The sequence below is a fragment of the Typopeltis vanoorti genome, chromosome 11 (assembly GCF_054136105.1).
Source record: "Typopeltis vanoorti isolate ZY-2024b chromosome 11, IOZ_Tvanoo_1.0, whole genome shotgun sequence".
NCBI lineage: Eukaryota > Metazoa > Arthropoda > Arachnida > Uropygi > Thelyphonidae > Typopeltis > Typopeltis vanoorti.
This window is the reverse complement of record NC_143559.1, coordinates 138,935,610-138,962,142: the sequence shown is the minus strand read 5'-3', so window position 1 is coordinate 138,962,142 and position 26,533 is coordinate 138,935,610.

Sequence of the window (26,533 nt, the reverse complement as noted above, 5' to 3'; positions counted from 1 at the left end):
CATGTTAAATAAACTACCTTTTGAATGCAGGATCTACATTCCTTATAACCTACAGAAGCCTGAAAACAGGACTTATCGGGTTTTATAACCTACAAAACCCTGAAAGGGGCTCTTAAGGTCATACTATGAACTAGAAATACACTCCTTGCAGACTTAATATTAGTTCAGCTTTTTCATTTCAGTGACCCGCCAGGTCATTCAATATTATTCTGTGTGTGTACGTGTGTGTGAGTACCGCTGCCCGTGAGCACATGAATTTTTATCCTAGAGCCGTGGTAAATGCCAGAGCTATGAAACTTCAAATTTCCACTACTCCCAAGCAATCAAACCAATAAACAATAATTAACCGCCGGTGCCATCCACAGATAAGCTTGCTAAAACGCTTCGATGATGCAAGCTGACACTGCCTCAAATGGGATCAACGCAAAGAAAATCAATTTATTACAACTACAGCATTCCAATGCATTAAATAAATAAACGCTTCGAAGCAATTTGTGTGTGTGTGTGTGTGTGTGTGTGTGTGTGTGTGTGTGTGTGTGTGTGTGTGTGTGTGTGTGTGTGTGTGTGTGTGTGTGTGTGTGTGTGTGTGTGTGTGTGTGTGTGTGTGTGTGTGTGTGTGATTTATTGTTATTGTATATATACTGTAAGATGTAATATTTTTCAATCACAGCCTTGTTTTTCATTTTTCAATTCGCAGCCTTGTAGCGAAAAATGCAATTCAACCAAACTTGGTGTAAGTACATGGGTTCTGATTGCCAAGGAGAAAAAAGTACAAAAATCTGCCACCACAGGACATTTGTCGCTATAAACAAGTAGTTTCCGGATTAATTAAATGGTAATGGTTAGAAGACACGACGAATCAATTTTCGTATTCGTATAACTTAGATGTGGTTCATACCTCCCTTTTAGATGTTCTAAGAACTGCATTCTATGAATGACACAGCGGAACCCGACAGATCTGCATTGATTCGCCTCGCATGCTGCGTTATTCTGTCTTTCAAGGTTGCTAAATCAGAAACATACCCTTCACACACCACGCGTTTCAGATGGCCCCCACATCCAGAAGTCACAGGGGTTGATATCAGGCAAACGAGGTGGCCATACCGTGGGAAATGCACGACCGATCACTCTGTGTTCTGCGAAGTGTTTTCGTAACATCCGCTGTACCGGCAATCCAATGCTAGGTGGTGCTCCATTCCGCATGATTGTGGTGGAGTCAAGGCATCTTCGCTGCTGCAGTTGCGGAAGAAATCTTTACATCGCCAAAAGTTGTGACTTTTGGCGATGTAAAGGGGTCTGATGGAACGCATAGGGGATAGTCGCAGTCTAGAAGCGGAAATTGTGTGATTTAACCCTAGCGTTTAGATAAAAATGTGCCTCATCACTCCGTAAGAGCTTTCACGGCCATGCATCATCCACCTCCACCGAGCTAAGAACGTCAGGGCAAACTGCAGTCCAGTTTCCGCATCACCATGAGGTGTGGGAGATCTTGTAGGGAAAAACCTCAGCATTTGATTTTCCACACAGTTGAGTGTGGCAACTGTGTGGAAAATCAAATGCTGAGGTTTTGACCTCAAGGCAACTGACATGCCACACAGTTGAGTGTGGCATGTCCAGTTGCCTTGATGTTTGGACGTTATTCATCCGGTGTTCCACGATGGCTGTTGCAATTTCGTCAACTTGTTGAGGAATAATCTGTTTGCGCCCTCGTCCTGGCCTCACTGCTCAAGAACCGCTGTTTTCAAATCGGAAAATAATTTTTCTAAGATTCGTTATTGTCATTGGACTTTTTCTCTTATCCTTCAAACGCCCGAATTCTCGAAGCGCGACATTAGCGTTACCGCACCGTTGATAGTAAAGCATGAAGGGCAACGCAGTTGCGGTAAGGTGCGATCCACACAGCACTTCGGTCTTATCAGAATGACGCGAATCCGTTTCGGTCTTCTCTTCCTTATATCCACCAACAGTGAGATTATGCAAAAACCACGCGATTTTAGTGCCATCTGTCCACTGGTGGCAGAAATTTGTACCACCAAAATTGATTTTTGGTGGTACAAAATTGTTGTTGTTGTTGTTTTGTTTTGTTTTCTGTAAATCAAACTCGATGTTCCAGAGCGTACTTACCAAGTTCGGCTGAATTTTGTCCAATACATTTTTCACTAGGACTCTGAACACCTCCTCTTTAATAATGGCCACCCTGTATATATATTAATATTTTTATTGAAAGCTATTGTGGGAAATGAATCATATATGTCACTCAAGATGATTATTGCACGTATGTAAATATTTTAGACACCAATAAAATAAAATTAAATATATATATATATATATATATATTACTTGTATTCCTAGCCCCCCCCCCGGCACACACCACGCCATCTACCGTATTATATTGCTAAAGCCTTTCTTTGTACAAAAAAAAAAATAAATAAATAAAATAAACATTTAAAAAAAAAGCTCGCGCATGAAACAGCCCATTTCGATATTTCAGTAACACTCGTATCTTGGACACGATTGTTACTGAAAGAGCATCCAGAATACTTCTGGTAGCGATCTTCGAAACTCAGATTTCTAAATTATTTTCAGGTTCTCTTCTCTGACGTCCATTTCCACACACCATCGTCCAAACCACACTTACGTAGATCGGTGTAAACTCGAGAGAAAATTCTGGCAATCTGTAATCTCTTATGTCAGCAGAATGGCTCCCTTCAAGTGTTTTGGAAATAGTTATGATGGACGACCATAGTTAGAAGCCAAAAGAGATGAATACGCTAAAATGGAGCAGCTCAGCTTCTTGAAAATGATGGCTTCATTAGGTGGAAGAAGATTTGAAAAGGCGATACGGAAATGAATATGAGATCGCAAAGAGGATTTCTGAAGCTTCTCGACGAAGCAACGCCTTTAAATTGCGACGAAACCTTTGATAGAATTTGGGTGGAAAGACCGCAACAGCCACACGGCTATCTCGCATCAAGCACGTGACTTCTCTGTTGCACTGGGCATGTCAGACATTAACGTGATTGAGCGCACCTGGATAATGAAAGCAAAGGCAGCGAAACGTTGGAGTGGAGTTCAGTAATTAAACTGATTCTTCGCCTCAGAAGTTCAGAGTTTTTTTTTTTTTTTTTTTTTAATAACAGAAAGCCAGTTTCTGTGTCATTTAAAAACAACCTTTGAGACCTTCCCGAGAAGCTGTAATAAAGCACTGCTGTAATAACTGCGGACGCACAGAGAGAGAGAGAGAGAGAGAGAGAGAGATTCCCATTAGCTCATACGTCATAAGGCGAAGTTGCTGCAGTCTGTAAAGAGGTCGCCCGACTGAGAAAATTCTCTTTCGGGAAATCAGAACCAATTTAGGACGACTTCGATATGTGCCGTTGTCAGTTTCGGAGAAGGGGGGTGAATTAAGGGAAGCCTCTCTTTGCAGAAAGAGTGAAAAATCAATGCAATCGATGCCTTCCTTGAAGACGGCGTGAACACTCTTGTCATTGCACTTCTGAGTGACGGGCATTAAGCAACGAAAATTCTCCGCAGCCTACAGCAGCGTTGCCGGGACTGTATCGTTGCTACGCAACGTGGTTTGCAGTGACAACTTCGGAGGAATCGCCGCTTCCACGAAGGGTGAAAAGTGACGTCGAACTCTCCGCTTCTCATCCATCACTCGGCGAAGCACAATTAAAAAGACGCGCGCGAGGCCAGTGCACACTCCATTCATTTTCTGCTTGTCGGCCACGATGAGCGAAAAGCCAAAGGTACGATCGCGAGCCCAACTCGACGTCGTCGGTCCCTTTAGGCCAATTTGCATCCCGATCCTCTTATTTGACTGCCTCGTCACGAATTCCCCCCCCCCCTTCCTCTGGTAACGAGCAGCTGCCACTCTTAACGGGCTGCTTTGTGACCTCCGAAGACGTATCTAACGCTTTTTTCTCTTTGCGTTGCAGCGTGTTCTACACGGGGATGAAGTGCGTCGACGACTACGCTTCGAGATGCTTCAGCCCAGAGCGGAGGGCGCTCTTGGACAAAACGGTGCACGGAGCGAGGGCCGCCTACAAGGAACTGTGCAATTCGTCAAAGCTGAAGGAAGGTGAGTGCTAATGCGCAGATCCGCGTGTTTGGCGCGAGAAAGAAAGAAAGAAAGAAAGAAAACCACGCGCTTGCGATTAATTCTCCGATGCCATTGGGAAAAGATATTTCTTTTCTGGCGGTTCCGATAGCTTCGCCTTACTTGTTGAAGCTTCCCTCGTGTGCCGTTCGATGCAATTTTTTAAAGTGACGATCCGCATTAGGAAAATGAACCCCCTTCCCCCGCCCCAGAAGCTACACTTTTTTTTTATCACCAAGGTGGTTATTCGTATCCTCGACTTCTTGACCCCGTCCTCAGAAGTCTTTTGGTTTCTTTCGTCGAGGTGTTCCAGCTACGTGAACATCCGACACAGCGCCCTCTGTGGAATCGACTGGTTTTTGCGATATTCTTATTTATTTGAATTTTCTAAATTTCTTTAATTTCGAGATCAACGCCACTGGTTGAAGAAAATTAAAAAAAAATTAAAAAATAAGAATATGGGTAAAACCAGTCGTTTCCACAGAGGGCGCTGTGTCGGATGTTTAATCTCGCTTAACAGTTTCATTATCAGCCGCTTTGGAAGTCTGGTGTGCGTGCGTGCGTGTGTGTGTGTGTGTGTGTGTGTGTGTGTGTGTGTGTGTGTGTGTGTGTGTGTGTGTGTGTGTGTGTGTGTGTGTGTGTGTGTGTGTGTGTGTGTGTGTGTGTGTGTGTGTTCTCATCCACGAGGGATCTGCGGCTTCTCGCACGTGCCATCTGTTTGACAGCCGACGTGGTCCTTCAAGTTCCGTTCCGATCGCTCTGCAAATACTCCGAGCGTTCTTCTAATCCGCGCGGATATTTCCGTGCCGTCATTTCTTCTTTCATTCTTTCCGCCCCAGTACATTTCATGTTGCGACACGTCTTCGAGCGGGACTCACGAGAATTGCACGCGCTGTTTAAAGACTGTGCCCCCTTTTTTGCGTCGTCAGCAAGAAACGAGGTCCGCCTCGATTTTAATGTCGCCGTCGAAACTAATCCTCCGGCGAAATTCCTTTTGAGCACGAACAGCCTTGAAACCTTCTGCGGTCTGTTCTGCCTCGGGTCGTAATACGTAGATCAGCAGCGGGCTGGCTGCGAGCGTCATCAACGGGATGGTCGGATCATCGTAAGAGAAATGCTGCAACCCTTTGTTGCGGTCGTGGGAAAAAAAAAAAAAAAAACTCGGAAGAAAAGCCCTCCAGGGGTGCGCGAGATTTTGAAAAATTTCTTCGCGGAAAGAACTCCGTCCGCATTGCATTCCGCACGGAGTCACAAACATTTTTGTTTCGTCTGTGAAACGCTCGACGCATTCGAGGAGTGTCCTGCGAAAAAATTAAAAGTGAGCTCGTTTACTCGCTCCGAAAGAAGAAGCGATGCGTTTCTAATAAGATCGTTTAAATTCAGTTTTTATGCGAATTTTGTACCTAAAAGCCCTCGTGCAAGAATTCGACCATCACCAGAGTGGAATTTATACACAAAGTTGTAACAAAAACAACTCTGGAGGATTTGCACGCTGAGAACAGTTGTGAAGGTGGGAAGCATCTCGAGTGGAGTGGAGAGGAGAAATAGTTCTTTTTTTTTTTTATGCAGAAGAGGTCGCGAATGTGATGTACCTATTGCAAGAGAGTCGGGGGTATAATTCTGTCCAAGGACAGAGATCTGATCTTGCTCGAAGTTATTTCGGCACACGGAATCGTAATGCACTGCGTGAATTCCATTGCGCTGCATCGCGAAATGCGGTGCGGAAGCCCAACTCGACAGACCCGAAATCTTAAAGAACAGCGGCTGTAATTTGAAGAACCGCCTGTGCCCGTCTTTAAGTGCTGACCCCTTATTGTAACTGCGTTTGAGATTATCAGCCGACATTATTGTACAATCCCCGTCCCACTTGCGGTTTATTTCGAAGAATAAATGAACATCGGTGGACGTTCCGATAAAGATTTTGAAACGACTTAAAAAGTCCGAAATGGAGTTTTGAAAGTCGCTTTGAATACGAAAACGGAAAACGTGCGAAGGACATTTGAAAAGAGGGAAACAAGTTCGTGATCTCACTCGTATTGAAATCAGTTCATTTTCAAATACTTTTTATGTTCATATTTATTTTTTCACGCCTGAAGAAGTCAGCATTCCGACAAAACATGTTGTGTATTCAATTAAATTAATTTGTTTTTCTAATTCCTCTTACATTAAAAATTCAACGGACTTCGTTTCCAAAATTAACACAAAGCTCGAGAATTACATGACGAGCTTTGATGTTGTGGCACTTTTTACAAATGTTCCAACGCAAAATGTTTTCAGCATTTCCAAAAACAAGATCTATAAAAAGATTTTTGCTCTTCTCTCCCACTGTATTAGTTCGGGTTATTTTAAGTTCCAAGAGAAACATTTATAAACAGAACAAATGACTCCTGTCTCCAATACTTGCCAACATTTTCTTCGAAGATTTCGAGGAAAAAGCCATCTCTAACGCAACGTTAAAACCTAGAGCATGGCTCCGCTACGTGGACGATACATTCCTTATTTGGGAGCATGGTGTGGAAAATCTTCACATCCTCCTACTTCCACCAAGACATAAAAATCACCGTCGAGATTGAAGAAAATGGTTCCCTCTCATTTCTAGACATGAAACTAACTAAGATGTCTGATTCCTTAAACATCTCAATCTTCAGGAAATCAACTCATACACACGCACGCACACACAGATAATACCTACATGCATTTTCACATCACTTTCCCTCAATACAGTTCGGTATCATTTCCACATTGGCTCACCGTGCTCGCTCAGTATTGCTCGATGAAGAAGGACTAAAAAATGAACTAAAATATCTGGAAAGAACTTTCTTAAATGATGGATACCCTTCCAAAAACATCAAGAGGGAACTATACCAGTGCCCTAGAAACAATACAGAGATCCCTAACAACCCCAAAGGTTATATTTCTTTACCTTTATTAAGCTCGCTCTCCCGGAAACTAGGAAGAATTTTGAAGAAATTTAATGTAAAAACGTGTTTTTCAACTCTTCCGAAACTAAGGTCAGTTCTAAGCCACCCGAAACAAGCTCAAAACCATCTTCAGTTCCCCGGTGTATACAAGGTAATATGGGATTGTGGGAGACCATAAGAGGAACATCAGAGAGGCATTTCATACAATAGAATCAGAGCACGCGCACTCTCAAGTCACGTCTTATTCTCAGTGAACACAAACGAAGAAGGCCGCCAGAACGGAGTCGATTGGAACGCAACATCAAACGTTTATATTTGTCACGATGAGGTGGAACGGCGCATAGTGGAATCCAAAGAAATTGTCCTCGACCTTTCTCACATCAACAGCATCTTCACTTATAGTCGTCCTGACTCGCATACTTCTACCTTTAGATAGTGGCGTACGCGTGAACTCACACGCTCGCATTTGCACAACAATAGAACTACAGAACCGACTATGACGAGAATTCAATTTAACTTCAGTTTGCAAGTCTTTATTATAATGGGGCACAGTGTTTTTAGGGTTTTTTCGTTTGCTTTAAGTGTTTTCACACCTGAAGAAGTCATTTTTGACGAAACATGTTGCGTGCTTCATTAAAGTAACTTGTTGTCTGTTCCTCGGTTTCAGTCAGTCAAAAAAACATGAATGTATATACTTAAAAAGAGAGCCAAAAGGCTTCACCTCGGCGATGTAAAAAAAATATATATATATGTAGAAATTTTTTTACCTTGGGTATAATATACGTTAAAGATAGCAAGCTATTTTAAATATAAACGGTTTTAATCCAATTCCCAAGTAAGCAAACAGACAAGTAAATCAAGTTTGCGCCTGCAAGTATTGCAAGTCTTGGTGATTCGTACGTAGTGCAAGTCTTTGGAAACTCGTGGTAAAGGTGGAATAAGCTCTGATCACTATTCCTAGTATTTATCCTTATTGCAAACACATCTCCTTGAGTAGATGTATGATGCTTTGTATTAAAGGCAAGGGGCCACTACCCAGACCGGTTTCGACCTTTATTGAGGTCTCATCAGGCTCAGAAATATACAGAGCTTATAAGTATTTTATCAAAACAAGTTACCATAAGATGCTTTTTTAACCTTATTAAATAAAAATCTCACAATGAGAGATAGATGTCGGAATATACGTTAAAGATACCAAGATATTTTCAATCTAAACCTGGTTTTAATCCAATTCCCAAGTAAACAAACAGACAAGTAATTGGATTAAAACCAGGTTTATATTTAAAATATCTTGGTATTTTTAACATATATATATATATATATATATATATTTTTTTTTTTTTTTTTTTTATTGTGAACATAACAATCTTATTTACAGGATTAACCGGTTTTTGGTTCTCTGCAGTCAGGCAGAGAGGTTACATGCTCATATTCTTGTTGAGGTATGTTACATCGAAGTCACTTAAAAGACAAATTACATTTTTTTTTTTAGATTAAATCCATTAAGAGTTATTCTAACATGATACTGTATAAGATCATAAAAGTGGAAGAACATATGAGTTTCTATTGCACAATATTGTCTATTTACATGAGAGTGCCAGCTGATTAATTTTCGCACTGTTAAGCACAACAATCCTTTTTTCCCATTTCTTTGGGGGGGGGGGGGGATGGTGTCACTTCTATGCTGGAAAGTGAATTATAATGCAGTCGCCCTGCTCAGCCAGAAGTTGATTCCGTGGATTCCAGTGTTGTATTGCCTGTGGTGGTGATACTCGTGTAGGATCCGACTTCTCACCTTTTGTTGGAAGGCTGCAGTGAGTTGGTCAGTTGCCTCTCTCTCTGTGAAGTTGCTGTGCTGTCTGGTCTTGTATGTCTGAGGTAGAAGTATATTACCGCTTTCGCGGTGATGAAAAGGTAGTTGCAGAATGAATGGTTATTTGACTCCGCATGGACGAGATTGAAATATTCCTCTTCTGTATGAAGACTACCACAGGTGAGAGCTGCCGTTTCCCGAGACAAACTGATTAATTGGGTGTTGACTGGGCATTCCAAGTAGATATGCCGGACTGTTCCTAACTGGTAGCAGAACAGGCAGTTATCTGAGACGTTTGAGTTAAATTTTCGTAATATTGTAGGAGTGGGTAATATATTGTGCCACATTCTCCACTGAATATCTGCGTCAGGTTTGATGGCTCTTGTGCGATATGGTAGATCCCATTGAAATAGTGTTTGATCCAATGATGCAGGATTTTCCAATAAAGTGCTTTGGTTCGACTGTTGTGTTAGAGTGCTGTAGATCTTGTTGGTGTTGTGGGTGTAAGTTTCTCCCATGAGTTATTGGTTTTTATCAGAAAGATAGGCACCAGTAGTATACCAGGCGCTTTAGACCAAATGCATCCGGTGGCCGTAGCTTCCTGACGTCATTGTGAGTGACGTCACGAGTTTGGAATGTTTGGAATTTCCGTGTGGGCAACTGTGTCACTGGCTTCAGTTCTTGTGTTTTGGTTCGCGTATGGCATTATGGGTGATGATAGAGATAAGGATTCGTGTTGTGATTGGTGGGACATTTTGAACCAAATGCTTCCGGTGTGCGTGGCTTCATGAGTCAGGAATTTCCCTGGGAGCATATGTGGTCAATAGCTTCAGTTCTTGTGTTTTGGTTTGTTTGTAAATAAATGTCGTCATTTGTAAATAAGTGACGTTGTTGTTTTGAATGGAAAAGGGAGATATATTAGAGATAAGGATTCGTGTTGTGATTGGTGGGACAGTTTAAACCAAATGCTTCCGGTGTGCATGGCTTCATGGGTGTGGAATGTTTGGAATTTCCCTGTGGGCATATGTGTCGCTGGCTTCAGTTCTTGTGTTTTGGTTCGCGTATGGAATTATGGGTGATGGTAGAGATAAGGAATCGTGTCGTGGGTGTGTGTTGTTTTCAGATGTAGATACGTGACGTCATTTGTTATTTGTAAATAAATGTCGTCATTTGTTATTTGTAAATAAGTGACGTTGTTGTTTTGAATGGAAAGGATGATATTAGTGGATAAGAAATCGTGTCGTGATTGGTGGACACTTTAAACCAGATCAAGATCAAGATAAGATAAGGAAATGGGACGTGAATATTTGTTGTAAGTTGTAAATAAGTGACGTTATTGTTTTGAATGGGAAGGATGATTTTAGTGGTTAAGTAATCGTCTCGTGATTGGTGGGACACTTCTGACAAGATCAAGATCAAGATAACATTAGGATTCGTGACGTGAATGTTTGTTGTTGTTGAGTTTGGAATGATAATTTAATTTAACTCTATTCTATGTCACACAAACATACAGTTTTTTTTTCTTCTATAGATGGTTGTACTAATTTTCCAATACATTTTGGGTATTTCTTTCCTGTTAAAGTGTGGGAATTCTTAGAGAAAGTCGTGATGGCTCTCGTGTTTCGAGCTTTTCTGAATAATTAATTATATACTTAAAGTACCTGTCCTTAAACACACACACACACACACACACACACACACACACATTAGACATAAAAAATCGCTAATGTGTCCATGTTGATACTCTAATATATACCCTATGATTATTCTTATGGGAAAAAAAACTATTCAGTATTAGAATTACGCTTACCAAACAACATGCGATCAGTTATGTTTAAGTTAAAAAAGTACTTACAGCTTTCAAGATGACTCTTCTAAATACGAATATTCCAAAATAGTTCAATTTTATATCCACAAACACAAAAACCACAAAGAATGAAATTTCTGTAAATACTGTAACATGAACTAGTTACTTCGTCCTTTAGATTACAGACCGTAGATGCTGTGGTTTCGTCATTTGCAATATCCCCCAGTGAGCGGTTTTCTTCAAAGGGATGACATGAGTCATATCCGTAAATTGGGGTATTGTTCAAAAGGTAGCATTTCCTCAAGTTTGGATATTTCTCAAATAATTATATATGACTAAGGACTTAGCATCAAGATGTTTGAATAACACATATCCTAAAATTATTCATTCTTCGTTACCGTCGGAATTCATTGGTGTTGTAAATTAATGCTTACGTTTAATTTTAATTTAGAGTACTATCCGGTTGGTTGTCTGTATTAATTCTTTCCCACTGTTGTCCAACTTTGGTGGGAAAGTCTATGCGCTGTTTTGTTTAGGGTAAGTGTTATTTCCAGTTTCGAATTCCGATTGCTATTAGAGTATGGAATTCAGACAAGTGAAATTTTTTTTTCAATTGATTCGTTATTTTCTGTATTTTACTTTTACAGGTCATATTCTAACAGAATAACTCAGCAGAATTAATAAATATATAAAGTATATGAGAAATTATTTTCCAACACTGTATATTTCTCATTAAGTCTTACCTTTAAGGTATCTTAAAGGTAAGATTATCTATCTTATCCAGTTGCCTTTTGTTGTACGTAGGTGAAAATCGTGTGTTTTGTTTTCCGTTGGGAAATTACCAATATGACTATTAATTTTACCTTCGATTCCTTGTGCTCTTAACCTATTTCTGTAAGTAGAATTTATTTGTGAATTATTTTCCCACACTGTTAATTTTCATTCATTAACCTTGTTTGTAGATAACGAACAAATAAGACTTTTAATTCAATGAATCAAAAAAAAAAATTCTCTGGTTACTTTGTGGCATGAAATTTCACAAGGGGAAAAAAAAAAGTCTCTGGGTAGTTTGTGGCATTTAATTCACTGAGTAGATTTTCAAAAAAATCTCTGGTTAGTTAGTGGCAAAAAAAAAAAGACTTACTTAATTTGTATATCAATGACCAACATTAAATATCAATGACAAACAATGCTCATTTAAAATTACACATTTATTTGAATATAATATTATTCACAATGTTATCATATGTTGTCCAGAACATCTCTCAAATCTAAATAATTTTTAGAGTGTCTGGGCATTCCAATTTCTCGATACCTTCCTGCAGATTTCTTCCTAAAGCGTTTCTGATGGCAACACGACTTTGTTGAAGCAGCGAAGGGGATGATGACATTTTATCATACAACCAATTCTTTAAATCAATGTCTTCAATAGTATCAAAATCTTGGAATTCTAAATGATGTGGTGTTGTCTTTGCTAACCCTGGGAGCAAATGTAAATTCCGAAATCATTATCGTTTTTTTTTTTTCAATTGATTCGTTATTTTCTGTATTTTACTTTTACAGGTCATATTCTAACAGAATAACTCAGCAGAATTAATAAATATATAAAGTATATGAGAAATTATTTTCCAACACTGTATATTTCTCATTAAGTCTTACCTTTTACGGTATCTATCTTATCCGGTCGCCTTTTGTTGTACGTAGGTGAGAAATCGTGTGCTTTGTTTCGAACTCTTGGTTTTCGTTGGGAAATTACCAATATAACTATTAATTTTACCTTCGATTCCTTGTGCTCTTAACCTATTTCTGTAAGTAGAATTTACAGAAATAGGTCACCTTCTAAATGATGACGAAGCGTCTGGGCAATAGCAAAGTGGAGAGCTGTACAATTATTATTCAGGAATCGGTGATTTACCTGAAAAAATAAATAAATAATAAATAAATAAATAAAAAATATGTTAGCTAATGAAATTGCACATTTTAGAGTTTCTGTAAGGTATTCATTGATAAGATACAATCTTTGTTTACTTGCAAGAAATAAATAAATAAAAATAAAACAATATGTTAGCTAATGAAAATGCATATTTTTAGAGCTTCTGTAAGATATTCATTGATAAGATACAATACTTGATTACTTGCAAGAAATAAGTGACATGTAATGTCTTTCTGTTACTCATACACTCGTAGGATGCAAGCACATACACTAATAGTGAAATTCGAGAATGTTATTCAGGAAGATCCAATTGTCATACACAAATTACAATAGAGTTAGGTGAACACATGTACAGGAATCATATCAAGCATTGTCAAACCCTTTTGTAGCTCCGTATGAAAGGAAAGATTATTCATATATTGCAATCAAAAGTATTACAACAGATAAATTATATTTGAATATAATATGTATAAGGTTGTAATTAAGGTTTGTTAATGGTATGGTATTTTGAAGAATGAAAAACGATTTTCTATAGATCCTGTCGAAAAATCTTGAAATTCTAAATGTTTTTAATAACCCATAGATCTCTATTAAAATCCCCACATCAAAAATGTTTTTCGTCATTTACCTTACAGAAGCTGGCAGTAAAAAAAAAAAAAAAAACGATAATGATTTCGGAATTTACATTTGCTCCCAGGGTTAGCAAAGACAACACCACATCATTTAGAATTCCAAGATTTTGATACTATTGAAGACATTGATTTAAAGAATTGGTTGTATGATAAAATGTCATCACCCCCTTCGCTGCTTCAACAAAGTCGTGTTGCCATCAGAAACGCTTTAGGAAGAAATCTGCAGGAAGGTATCGAGAAATTGGAATGCCCAGACACTCTAAAAAATTATTTAGATTTGAGAGATGTTCTGGACAACATATGATAACATTGTGAATAATATTATATTCAAATAAATGTGTAATTTTAAATGAGCATTGTTTGTCATTGATATTTAATGTTGGTCATTGATATACAAATTAAGTAAGTCTTTTTTTTTTTGCCACTAACTAACCAGAGATTTTTTTGAAAATCTACTCAGTGAATTAAATGCCACAAACTACCCAGAGACTTTTTTTTTTCCCTTGTGAAATTTCATGCCACAAAGTAACCAGAGAATTTTTTTTTTTGATTCATTGAATTAAAAGTCTTATTTGTTCGTTATCTACAAACAAGGTTAATGAATGAAAATTAACAGTGTGGGAAAATAATTCACAAATAAATTCTACTTACAGAAATAGGTTAAGAGCACAAGGAATCGAAGGTAAAATTAATAGTTATATTGGTAATTTCCCAACGGAAACCAAGAGTTCGAAACAAAGCAGACGATTTCTCACCTACGTACAACAAAAGGCAACCGGATAAGATAGATACCTTAAAGGTAAGACTTAATGAGAAATATACAGTGTTGGAAAATAATTTCTCATATACTTTATATATTTATTAATTCTGCTGAGTTATTCTGTTAGAATATGACCTGTAAAAGTAAAATACAGAAAATAACGAATCAATTGAAAAAAAAAAAGAAAAAAAATTTCACTTGTCTGAATTCCATACTCTAATAGCAATCGGAATTCGAAACTGGAAATAACACTTACCCTAAACAAAACGGCGCATAGACTTTCCCACCGAATTTGGACAATAGTGGGAAAGAATTAATACAGACAACCAATCGGATAGTACTCTAAATTAAAATTAAATGTAAGCATTAATTTACAACACCAATGAATTCCGACGGTAACGAAGAATGAATAATTTTAGGATATGTGTTATTCAAACATCTTGATACTAAGTCCTTAGTCATATGTAATTATTTGAGAAATATCCAAACTTGAGGAAATGCTACCTTTTGAACAATACCCCAAGTTACGGATATGACTCATGTCATCCCTTTGAAGAAAACCGCTCGCTGGGGGATATTGCAAATGACGAAACCACAGCATCTACAGTCTGTAATCTAAAGGACGAAGTAACTAGTTCAGGTTACAGTATTTACAGAAATTTCATTCTTTGTGGTTTTTGTGTTTGTGTTGTGTTGTGGATATAAAATTGAACTATTTTGGAATATTCGTATTTAGAAGAGTCATCTGGAAAGCTGTAAGTACTTTTTTATCTTAAACATAACTGATCGCATGTTGTTTGGTAAGTGTAATTCTAATACTGAATAGTTTTTTTTTCCATAAGAATAATCATAGGGTATATATTAGAGTATCAACATGGACACATTAGCGATTTTTTATGTCTAATGTGTGTGTGTGTGTGTGTGTGTGTGTGTGTGTGTGTGTGTTTAAGGACAGGTACTTTAAGTATATAATTAATTATTCAGAAAAGCGAAACACGAGAGCCATCACGACTTTCTCTAAGAATTCCCACACTTTAACAGGAAAGAAATACCCAAAATGTATTGGAAAATTAGTACAACCATCTATAGAAGAAAAAAAAACTGTATGTTTGTGTGACATAGAATATAGTTAAATTAAATTATCATTCCAAACTCAATAACAACAAACATTCACGTCACGAATCCTAATGTTATCTTGATCTTGTCAGAAGTGTCCCACCAATCACGACACGATTACTTAACCACTAAAATCATCCTTCCCATTCAAAACAATAACGTCACTTATTTACAACTAACAACAAATATTCACGTCCCATTTCCTTATCTTATCTTGATCTTGATCTGGTTTAAAATGTCCACCAATCACGACACGATTTCTTATCCACTAATATCATCCTTTCCATTCAAAACAACAACGTCACTTATTTACAAATAACAAATGACGACATTTATTTACAAATAACAAATGACGTCACGTATCTACATCTGAAAACAACACACACCCACGACACGATTCCTTATCTCTACCATCACCCATAATTCCATACGCGAACCAAAACACAAGAACTGAAGCCAGCGACACATATGCCCACAGGGAAATTCCAAACATTCCACACCCATGAAGCCACGCACACCGGAAGCATTTGGTTTAAACTGTCCCACCAATCACAACACGAATCCTTATCTCTAATATATCTCCCTTTTCCATTCAAAACAACAACGTCACTTATTTACAAATGACGACAATTATTTACAAACAAACCAAAACAAAAGAACTGAAGCCAGTTACACATATGCCCACAGGGAAATTCCAAACATTCCACACCCATGAAGCCACGCCCACCGGATGCATTTGGTCTAAAGCGCCTGGTATACTACTGGCACCAGATCTTCTGAGTTGGGAGGGCTAAGCCCCTCTTCTGTTATGCTATCAGGCATAGCGGCTTGAAAAGCGGCCTTTACGTTGTCTATCTGCTCAGACTGATTCCCATATTCCAGGTTTTCGAGAGAATTTGGAAAGCGCCAGGTGAGGCTTGGAGAAAGAATGTCACCCAAGATCCTCACGCTTCGCCAGCTCCATGGAGGAAAGAAAAACTCTTTCTGAGTGATCGGGCTTTTTACCATCGTGTTGTGAAAGATGGGTTCCATGAGGATTTCAGGTAGGGATGCTGTCTTCACTGTGTGCTGGAGGTTTAGCTTCTTCCATCGTCGAAGGGCATCTTTGTAGAAGTTTGTTAAATTTACTGGCACTTGAGCTGTTGTCATTCTTAAGGTTGTGGAGAGAGAGAGACCTCTAGTGGCAGAAGTGAAAATATATCCAGTGGTGCATTTGTGTGATTTTTCCTTTGGTTGTATGGTATTCAGGAGAAATCGAGCGCGGAACGTTGTTATCCTGTTGTCAATGGAGGTCAAATTTTGTCCTCCATCTTTGAGAGAAGTACATAGCTTGGAGTATGAAAGCCAGTTTGTTTTGTTCCATATGATTCGATATATGGTTGACTTTATTTGTTTGATGAATTGCTCTGGTGGCGTAAGAATCTTCAGTTTATGCCAAAGGACACTGGTGGCTATTTGGTTAACGATTATTGCTCTCCCTCTTGTGGAGGAAGAGGCTCGTATTGATGCCCACTTTCCTAGTACTTGCTTGAAACGCTTGTTCAGTGCTTCCCAGTTCTTATCCATATAAGAGGGTGTGTTTCCGAGGTAAATCCCCAGGTATTTGTTTCCCTCTGTGGACCAGGTACCAGACATTGGGGAATCCGTTCGGTTTTTCCATTTGCCACACCACAGTCCTGTGGTTTTATGTGTGTTTAGTTTCGCTCCTGAGGCTGCCTGATATTATTGGTATGCCATCTGTATGCTATGAAAGTCCTCTTCTTTGCGGGTTATGATTGTAACATCATCAGCATATGCTGTCAGGGTTATGGTTTGGTAGGGAAGTTTAGGGTGGCATGCCCTGAGCAGCATGCTGAGTCTACACAAAAATGGGTTCAATGGCAATTGTGTAAAGAGGACCGGAGAGTGGACAGCCTTGTTTAATACCTCTGCTGTATGGTGCAGTTATGGTAAGCCTGTTGTTTATTTTCATGCAAAACTGTGCCTTGGCATACAACATCTTAATAGAGTGAATGATGCCTGAACCAAAGCCAAATGCTTTCAAGCAGTTGAAGAGGTACAGATGTTCAACGCGGTCGAACGCTTTTTCTTGGTCTAGTGTTACAAGACCCATTGTTTCATTGTTGTTTGCTATGCTTATGAGATCCCTTATGAGGTGTAAGTTTTCGTGGATTGATCTTTCGGGGATGGAATAGCTCTGATGCCTATTTATAATTTCGCTCAGAGCGGGTTTAAGTTTGTTGGCAATGGCTTTGGATATAATTTTGCAGTCGGTGTTTGTGATAGAGATGGGTCTCCAGTTTCCTAGTTTCGTCGCGTCTCCTTTCTTTGGAATGAGTTTAATAACTGATGTTGTCATATTGAGTGAGAAGCCATTGGTATTCTCGTCGACAAAAACTCTGTAGAGGATAGGTCCAAGCTGTTCCCAGAAGGACTGGTAAAATTCAGTGGTGAGCCCGTCTATGCCAGGAGATTTATCTTTAGGTAAGGAGGTGCAGGCAGTTTTCAGATCGTGTAACGTGATGGGGAGTTTTGTGTTACTCCTTGTTATTGGTGAGAGTCTTTTCACATCGGAGAGAATTATATTCATGGCCTCCATTGATGTTGAGTTGGCTTGGTACAAATTTTTGTAGTACTGCAAGGTATGTAAGAGGATTTTGTCATGATTTTCTATGATGTTTCCATTATCTGTTTTAATAGCAGATATGGTGGTGCACTCTTGTTGGCGTTTTTCTAGTGAGAAGAAATACTTTGTGGGGGCATCTGCGAAGTTGATATGTTTGCGTCGTGCTCTTATTAGTGCTCCTCTTGCAGAGTGCTCTAGGTGTGAGCGTATGGTGACTTCTAGGGATTGGTATTCCTCAGATTCTGGATGATGCAATTGCTGTTGTTGTTGCAAATTTTTAAGGACTGAATGCTTATTCAAATTTCTTCTGTGACTATATTTTTGGGTGAATACCCTAACTTTGGATTTAAAAAGTGACCACCACTCGGAAATTGATTGTGAAGTAGGTATATCTCTGATGAGTGTTTCGATATAGATTTTGGAGGTTGTTCTGAGATATTCTGTATCCTTTAGTAGGCTGTTGTTAAAAATCCAGTATGCTCCTCCTTTGTGTCTGGTGTGTCCAGGAATGCAAATGCTAAGAAGGATGGAATCATGGTCTGATGCATGAGATGGATGGTAATTGACTCTCCTGATGTAGGGTATTGTGTGCATCGAAGTGTAGTATCTGTCGAGCCGTGCCTGGTATAGGACATTGGTAGGAACACCTTTGGCTCTCCAGGAGAACACTTTCTCATGTGAGTGCAAGTGTCTGAAGGTGTCAGTCAGCTCCAGGTCATTTATTACATCCTGGAGAAGCTGAGCTATAGCGTGTCGATGTTCTTGGCATTGCTGTCTGTCCATTGCAGGATCCAGAGTGCAGTTGAAATCCCCTGCAAGTATGATGTGGTCATTCACCTTGCTGAGGTGGTTTCGCACAAACTCTAGTACCTGCACTGCAAGCTGTTCATTTTGCGGGATGTATATGTTAATGATATATATTTTCTTTCCTGTCTGAGTTGTAATGAGTGCATATATTGCACACCCAGGAAAGGTATCGATTATTTCTACTTTTAGAGCCCTGTTTTGGTGAATTCCAATGCTGACTCCAGATCCATGAAGTTGTATGGCAGGACAGTGGTGCATGGTATAATGCCAGTTCTTCCAGTGTTGATATGAAGCTTTGCTGTTGCAATGGAAGTTAGTTTCCTGCAGCATAACTATTTCTGGCCGGTGGGCAAGGATATGCTGCAGGACCAGCCTGTTTCGCAGTGGTGTGGCACATCCTCTAGCGTTTAGTGAAAGAAGGTTTACTGAGGTGCTCATTATTTTATGGTTTAGTTTTATTTGGTGAGGTAATCTTCACTTCCTTTACGGATAGTTACGCTGCCTCTGGGATTCAAGCCCGTTTATCAGGTAGTATATCCTTTTCCTGAGATTGGTGGTTTTTCTCCCTCTTTTTCCTGCCAGAATAGTTCTTAATTCTTCCAGCTGTGTAATAAGGTCACTGGTGTAGTCATAGGCTGTCAGCAGTTTTTGTGAAGAGCCTCGAACCTTTTTAAGAAAGCTCTGAAGCTGCTCATTTGTAAGTGGGCCTTCAGTGTGAGGAAGACCTTCATGTCCAGTTTCCTCTTCATCATCTGAGGACTCAAGAAGCTCGATCTCTTCATCCCCCTCTCCAGGCTGTTGGGAGGGTTCCAGAATGCTTGGAGGCACAGGTTCCCTGCTGCAGCTGCACTGGTTTGGCTGTTTTTCTGTTTTTGTTTCTTGCTCCTCTTCGTTATTTTTATCTTTTTCAGAGTTAGTTAGTTGTCTGTGTTCTGTTTCCTCTTCTCTAGGATTGCTTTTACTCGATGTTGGTGGAGGTTCTTCCGAAAGGTGGGTTTCGTTAGTGCTACCACTTGATTTTGTCTCCCCGGTACTCGACCGAGAGCTGTTTCCTTGAAATCTTTGTTGTTTGGGGTTGGCTGCTTGCTGCTTCTGATTCTCTGATCCGCTAGGGTTGGTAGTATTGTTAACCGGTTTCTCATTTCTGGATATATACGGGCATAACTTCCTTACATGGCCTTCTTCGTGGCAGTAAAAGCACTGAGCAGCAACAGTAATATAAAAGGTGTAGGGTACTCCGTCTATTTCTGTGTTGATTATTTTGGGTATGGAGCCGATTGTATTGTCGCCAAAGTGCATTAGAGCCTGTCTTCTAAAGCTCTAGATGTGAGCGAATTCAGGCCTAGTTGTAGAGGCGCGTAGCGTTCGGATTTTACCTGTCACTGTGCCATATTTTGATAGTAATCCGCGAAGCATTTGATGGTTTATTTCCGGTGGGACATTTGACACTGTTACTTTTGTGGGAGCAATTGCGATTGGTGAGACATTCACGTGGCATGCTCCGATGTCTATTCCCTTTTCAATTAATGTCTCAGACCAAGATGCGTTGTTAAAGTACATTTGTATGGTTCCGGCAACTCTTGAAATGTGAGTTATATTTTTGGGGGGAACATATTGGACTACTGCTTCTAGATATTTTTCCAGTGGGGTATTTTCAATTGCGAAAATTACAATTCCGTTGTCTCGGGAAACGCGGTTGGCTAGCTGAACGTTTGTACGTGCGGTGGTGGTTGTTGCAGTAGTATTAATTCGCGCGGAGGTATTAGCTACAATGTTGGCATAAGAGACAGAGAGTACTGACCTTTGTCCGTTATTGTCCGGGGGGGGATGAGACTGATGTCTTTTCCTTGATGGGAATTCTGCGACCTTTGAACGATTCCTGCTGAGCTCGGGCATGAACCGGCTGCTGCTTGTGGTGATATGCTGTGGTTTATACTGGCCATTGCTTCGGGCGAATAAGGGGAAACGCAAGCTATCACAATTTCCCGGTACTCGAAGGCATACCGTTGTAACAATAAGCACACGAACAAAGAAGATTTTAAAATTTAAAATAACTTTTCCTAGCTTCACAAATTTAGAAAACTAATTTTTTAACGCGATAGATTAGGTGCTTACGATTATGTAGGTATAAATCTTGAAGTTGATTGACGTATTCGACCGCACAAAATACAACTTTAGGTAAGAGCGACCTTGGACACGTCTGCACACAGATAGTAAATTCACATAGATAGATAGATAGATATTTCTGTCTTATATACTTATATACATATGTACTTATATTTGAATATAAGTACACATGTATATAAGTACGGTACATATGTACTTATATTTGAATTTTGGGGAACATCCCCTCTCTAGATATTTTAAATATCAGGGTCTACTCTGCGATACGGAATGTAGACAAATGCCAAGTAGAACTTAAACAGCCAAATCACAAAAAAGTGTTGGTGGCTTTAAAGCAGCTAAGGATCGTGCAACTCTATTATTTCGCAGAAATGCTTCGGGAGATCGCATACTAAAACCATTACTCATTAATCGATCCCTAAATCTACGGGCAACGAAAGGCGTGGATTTTAACGTTACCAATGCACTGGAAGGCAAACAAAAAAAAAAGGTTGGGTTACAAAAGAAAAAAAATTTTAAGAATGGTTCCATCAATGTTTTGTTCCAGAAGTTAAATGCTATTTGATGGGGAAAAAATCTGGACTTTAAAAGTTTTATTGCTTATCGAAAATGCACCTGGCCATCCTGTTTGAGAACACCCGAATGTGGAATTTTGTTTTCTGCCACCTAATACAACCACTAGAACAGGGTGTAATTGTACCTTCAAAACTTTCTGCATAAGAAGAGCATTCCAATACATTTTCGATAAACCAGTTAAGGATAATTTACTGATGTGTGGAAGAAATTTTCCATTTTGGACTGCATCAAAGTTGGTGCTATCAGAATTGAAACCAACTTTAAATGCATGCTGGAAAGCTACTTAGCCAGATTGTGTGAAAAAGAAAAACCCCGTACCTTTTGCATACAACTGAATATCCCAATATCATCAGATTAGCACATGATGTTGGCCGAGAAGGACTTGATGATTTTTCACCTACAGATATTGAAGAATTGATGGTTGACAAGGCTGTTAGTGATGAAATAATAGAAGCTGTCCTAGAATCTCGCTGAAAAAGAAAAAAGTGATGATGAAGAGATTACACTCGCTGCAGAAAGGGCTTTAAATGGCTAGTAAATTGTGAAGTCATTTTCTTATATGTGATCCAATACTGAATGAGCTGAACAGTTTAAATGTGAATTGAAGTCATGTATGGTGCGATATGAAGAATTATACAAAGATCTAGTCTAAACAGGATCCGAATGATTAATTACAGAGTTCGTGTTAAAAATTAAAAAAAAATCAATTCTTCAGAATTAATGGACATTAATGCTAATTTAGTTCCTTTCACTGAAGAAAACGTTTCGCTATTGCAGTATGAACAGGATGACCAAAGTGTTTCAAGTGATGGAAGTGATTTAATTCCAGTCTCACACAAAAGAATGCTGTCAGAAAGTGACTGCGAATAAAATTTAACTAATAACCATATGCGCGGATGCATTTGAACCTTTTCCAATTTCTGTTTTATTAGTGACACACTATTTTCTTTAAGAGATGCAAATATATGTGTTTTGTTTGAAAATGATTTATTGTTTATCGGATTTTCACATCTGGAACCATTCTTCTATCTTCTCATATGCACTGTATTCTTTTTTACACGGTTTTCATTTACACGAATTTTTCTGAACCAATGTACCGTGCAAACGGAGAATTGGGTGTACATATATAGATAGATAGATAGAAAAATACTATTTATTCTTTGAGCGAAGAACTAGTTTCGTTTTCTTAGAAGACTATCGGGTGCATAACATGAAAAGAGAAATAGAAAAGAATAAAAAATAAATAAATAAACACATTGCAAAAGGCAGCTATAAAATAACTTGCGAACGTATTATTACTTCACACCTCCAGGGAGTCCAAAGACTCATCGAAGGAGGACTCATCTACAACTCTCTCTACACCACACCAACGCCATCTACCGCCGACCACCACCACTAGTATTTCCACAGACATTCACAAACATCCATGCCCGGGGGAAAATTCGAACCCGCAGCCTTTTGGCTAGAGAGCGGCTACGTTAACCTCTCGGCTAGCCAGACTGGCTATTGCAGACATATTTGAAGCTGTTCTGGATGCCATAATATTCTCGTGAACGCCAAAGTTGCACAGCCGAAGAGTGACAATCGAATAGGTTATAGCCAAGGTTAGTATTAAGATGAACCGGATTGAGGACAATTTCTGTTGATTCCACAGTTCTTCTCTCCAGTTCATCGTAGCATCTAAAAGTGTTTTCTGATCTGTTCCAGATCACCGGATGAATCTTCCTCGTTAGGGAGAGCAGAACTAAGAACGTGATTAGATAATGTTCTTCCTTACGCAACTCAATGGATTTCTCCGTCTGACCAAAGTAGGGCACGATGCAGTTACGCAAACACGATAATCCATTTCCTGAGAATTTTAGCTAACGCTGGTGAAACGTCGCTGATATACGGCAGAGATGTAAACCCTTTGACATCAGTACTGTCTTCAGTACCGTGAGCAGGGAGGTTACGAAGAGATCATTAACGAACTGCAATTCCTTCTTACAGCCTTTCTCCGTACAATTACCAAACTGTACGGAGAAGCTAATTTTTATTCCTCCCGCTCCCCGTACTGATGTCAAAGGCTTTATATCCACTACCGTAGGCAGCTACGTCTCAACAAAGCTATAAAAATTCTCAAGAAATTTAAAATCCGCACTTTAAAATAACAACAAAAATTATTAAAGGGTGCTTAAGGGTCAAAGCTGTATAACTGAGAGCAGACCTCCACATAGCCTTTAAAGGAATGCGGAGAACCGATCAGGGCTTCTGACCTAATGTCAATTCCTCACCTCTCGTGGTGCACCCTATTAGGTATCTACCTGGATACTGAACGAACGAAGATGGGCTGGAAATTTGGGATTTAGCCGACCAAATTGTATCCTTATTGGCTTAAACCAAAATAAAAAATGATGGTTCAACATGACAGAAATTCATGCTGGCTGGGGCGTCGCTCGGTTAAACAAGGCCCCCGTTGTTTTCGCCAGGGAACCAAGGCGAACAGCGAAAAGTCAGCTACTGGAACAAATCTTAAAACATACCCCAACTCAACACCAGAGTTAAAGATCGGTACTATCAACATAAGAAGCCTGAATGGCAAAGAAATGGAACTAGCCGAAGAATTAGATAAGTACCAGATCGACATAATAGTGGTGACTGAAACAAAAAAGTCAAAAACTGGTGAGATCTTTCTGAGCAATAAATACAAAATGTTATATTCAGGCAATGCCAATCAAGGAAAAGAAGCCGTAGTATTCAACACAAAATACGAGGCTAATCTTCTTGAATGGCAGGCAATCTCAAGTAGAGTAATGTGGGCAAATATCAGAATGGGGAAATGGACAATGAGGCTTATTTGTGCCTATGGTCCCACAGAAGGTTCTACTAAGGTAGAAGTGGAGGAATTTTTTGAGGATTTAGAAAAAGCAACTGACACAATAAAAAAGGAAAAGTTGGTCCTTGTTGGGAATCTAAATAGCAGAGTAGGAAATGATTGTGAGACATACAAAAATATTTTGGGAAAATTTGGAGAAAAGAGCAAAGCTAATAATAATGGCAAATATCTGTTGGATTTCTGCTTAGGACATGGACTGGTTATTACTAACACCATGTTCCAACATTAAATTGTGCACAAATTCACATGGAGAGAAGAGGCTAGGAATAAGAAAAGTCTCATTGACTATGTTATTGTTGATAGTGATGTTTTCTCCCTGGTGCAGGACACCAGAGTGTACAGAGGATTTGAAATTGGAAGTGATCACTATCTACTCTTGAGCAGGATAAAATTGAATTTCATATTGAAAAGAATAACATGTAAGAAAGTTTTAAAGCGAATAAGAGTTGAGCAGCTCTCAGATGTGAATTGTAGACGAAAATACACAAAGATTATTTAAGAGAAAATGAGAGTTTGAGAACAGGAACCAAACTTTAGACATTCAGTGGCAAGCCTTGAAGAAAACCTTGATTAATTCAGCCAGAGAGGCATGTGGTGAGGTTGTCTGCAAGGATAGAAAAATTAGAACTCCCTGGTGGACACAGGAAGTAGAAAAGACTGTGAAGGAAAAGAAGAAAGCATACCAAAAGTTCCAGTCAAATAAGTCAGCTTGTGCTCTTATAGAATATAGAGACAAATGTAAGAAAGCTAACACTGTGTAAAGCTAGCTAAACAAAAGTGATGGGAGGACTTTGGCAAGAACATTGAAAATAAATATCAAGAAAGTGGCAAGATATTCTGGAGGTTGTTGAACAAGCTTAGGAATGGAGGAAAGAGTGCTGTAAAAGGAGTTAGAGATGATAAAGGTGACATGAAAACAGGAGAAAAAGATATTCTTCAAGTATGGAGTAAAAACTTTGAAAAACTGCTAAATCAAACAAGCAGTGCTGACAGCACAGTGGTAAAAAAAATCTGTCAAGGCATGCTCTCGGGAATACATATACACTTGACGTAGAAAAAGGCATTAAAATCTTGGAATGTGGAAAGGCAGCAGGAGTAGATGATATTCGATCATAAAAGTCAAGAATAGAGGTATAAAAGCAATACAGTGGCTGCACTGCATAGTTCAGAGGGCCCGAATAGAGGGACGAATTCCCGATAATTGGAGTAGAGCTCTCACAGTACCCATATAAAAAAAGGGAAATAAAACTGAATGTGAGAATTACAGAGGTATTTCCCTATTGAGTGTTCCTAGTAAGATTTATGCAAGCATACTTGAGAAACGGTTGAAAAGGATTGTGGAAGAAAAGAGCTTGGTGATGAACAAGCTGGATTCGGGCCAAATAGAGGCTGCCAGGATCAGATTTTCACTTTACTACAAATAGTGGAGAAATCATGGGAATATAACAAAGATCTGTATTTAAGTTTTGTCGATTTTGAAAAGGCATATGACACGGTGCCTAGAGAGAAGCTATTCAATACGCTACAGTTAAACGGTGTCAATTAGGCATTATATCAAGTAATACGTGGTCTTTATTTGAATTGTGAGTCAGCAGTTAGAATTGAAGTACAAGAAGAAGGTTTAATGTTAAATCTGGTGTGAGACAAGGATGTACATTATCCCCTCTGTTATTCATTATCTATATGGATCACATTATGAAGGAAAGTGGTATTAAACCTGATAGCAAAATTGGAGGTGTTAATCTCCGCTTTATGCAGATGATGTTATACTAAAGAAATCCACTACAAGTCTGCAAGATTCTCTGACTAAATTGAATAGCTGTTGTAATAGATATGGTGTAAATGTCAGAAATAAGAAGACAAAGATAATGAAAATAGGTAGAATCATTGAAAATGTCAACTGTGTTGTGAATGGAGAACCTGTGGAACAAGTAAAACATTTCAGCTACTTAGGCACGATTTTTACTGAAGATGGTAAATTAAGTGTGGAAATAGACAACAGAATCAGCAAAGCTGGTATGGTGGGAAGTCAGTTGAATAAATTCATATGGAATAAGAGAGAAATTAGTCGGAACACTAAATTAGCTGTATACAAGACAGTGTTCAAACCAGTTTTAACTTATGGATCTGAGAGCTGGGTCAGAAGTAAAACACTTGACCAAAGACTAGAGACCGCAGATATGAGAGTCCTGAGAAAGATTAGAGGCCTGAACAGATGGCATCAATGGCAATATCATATTAAAAATGAGGATATTAGGAAAGAACTTGACATTGTCAGCATCCAGGAATGCGTTAGCAGAGCTAATCTCAGATGGTATGGTCACTTAAATAGAATGGGAGAGGAAAGATTAGCAAAACGACCAGAGGAAGACCAAGATATAGGTGGATTGATATGGTACTAAGTGCCTTAGACGATAGAAATATAAGATCTGATAATGTTG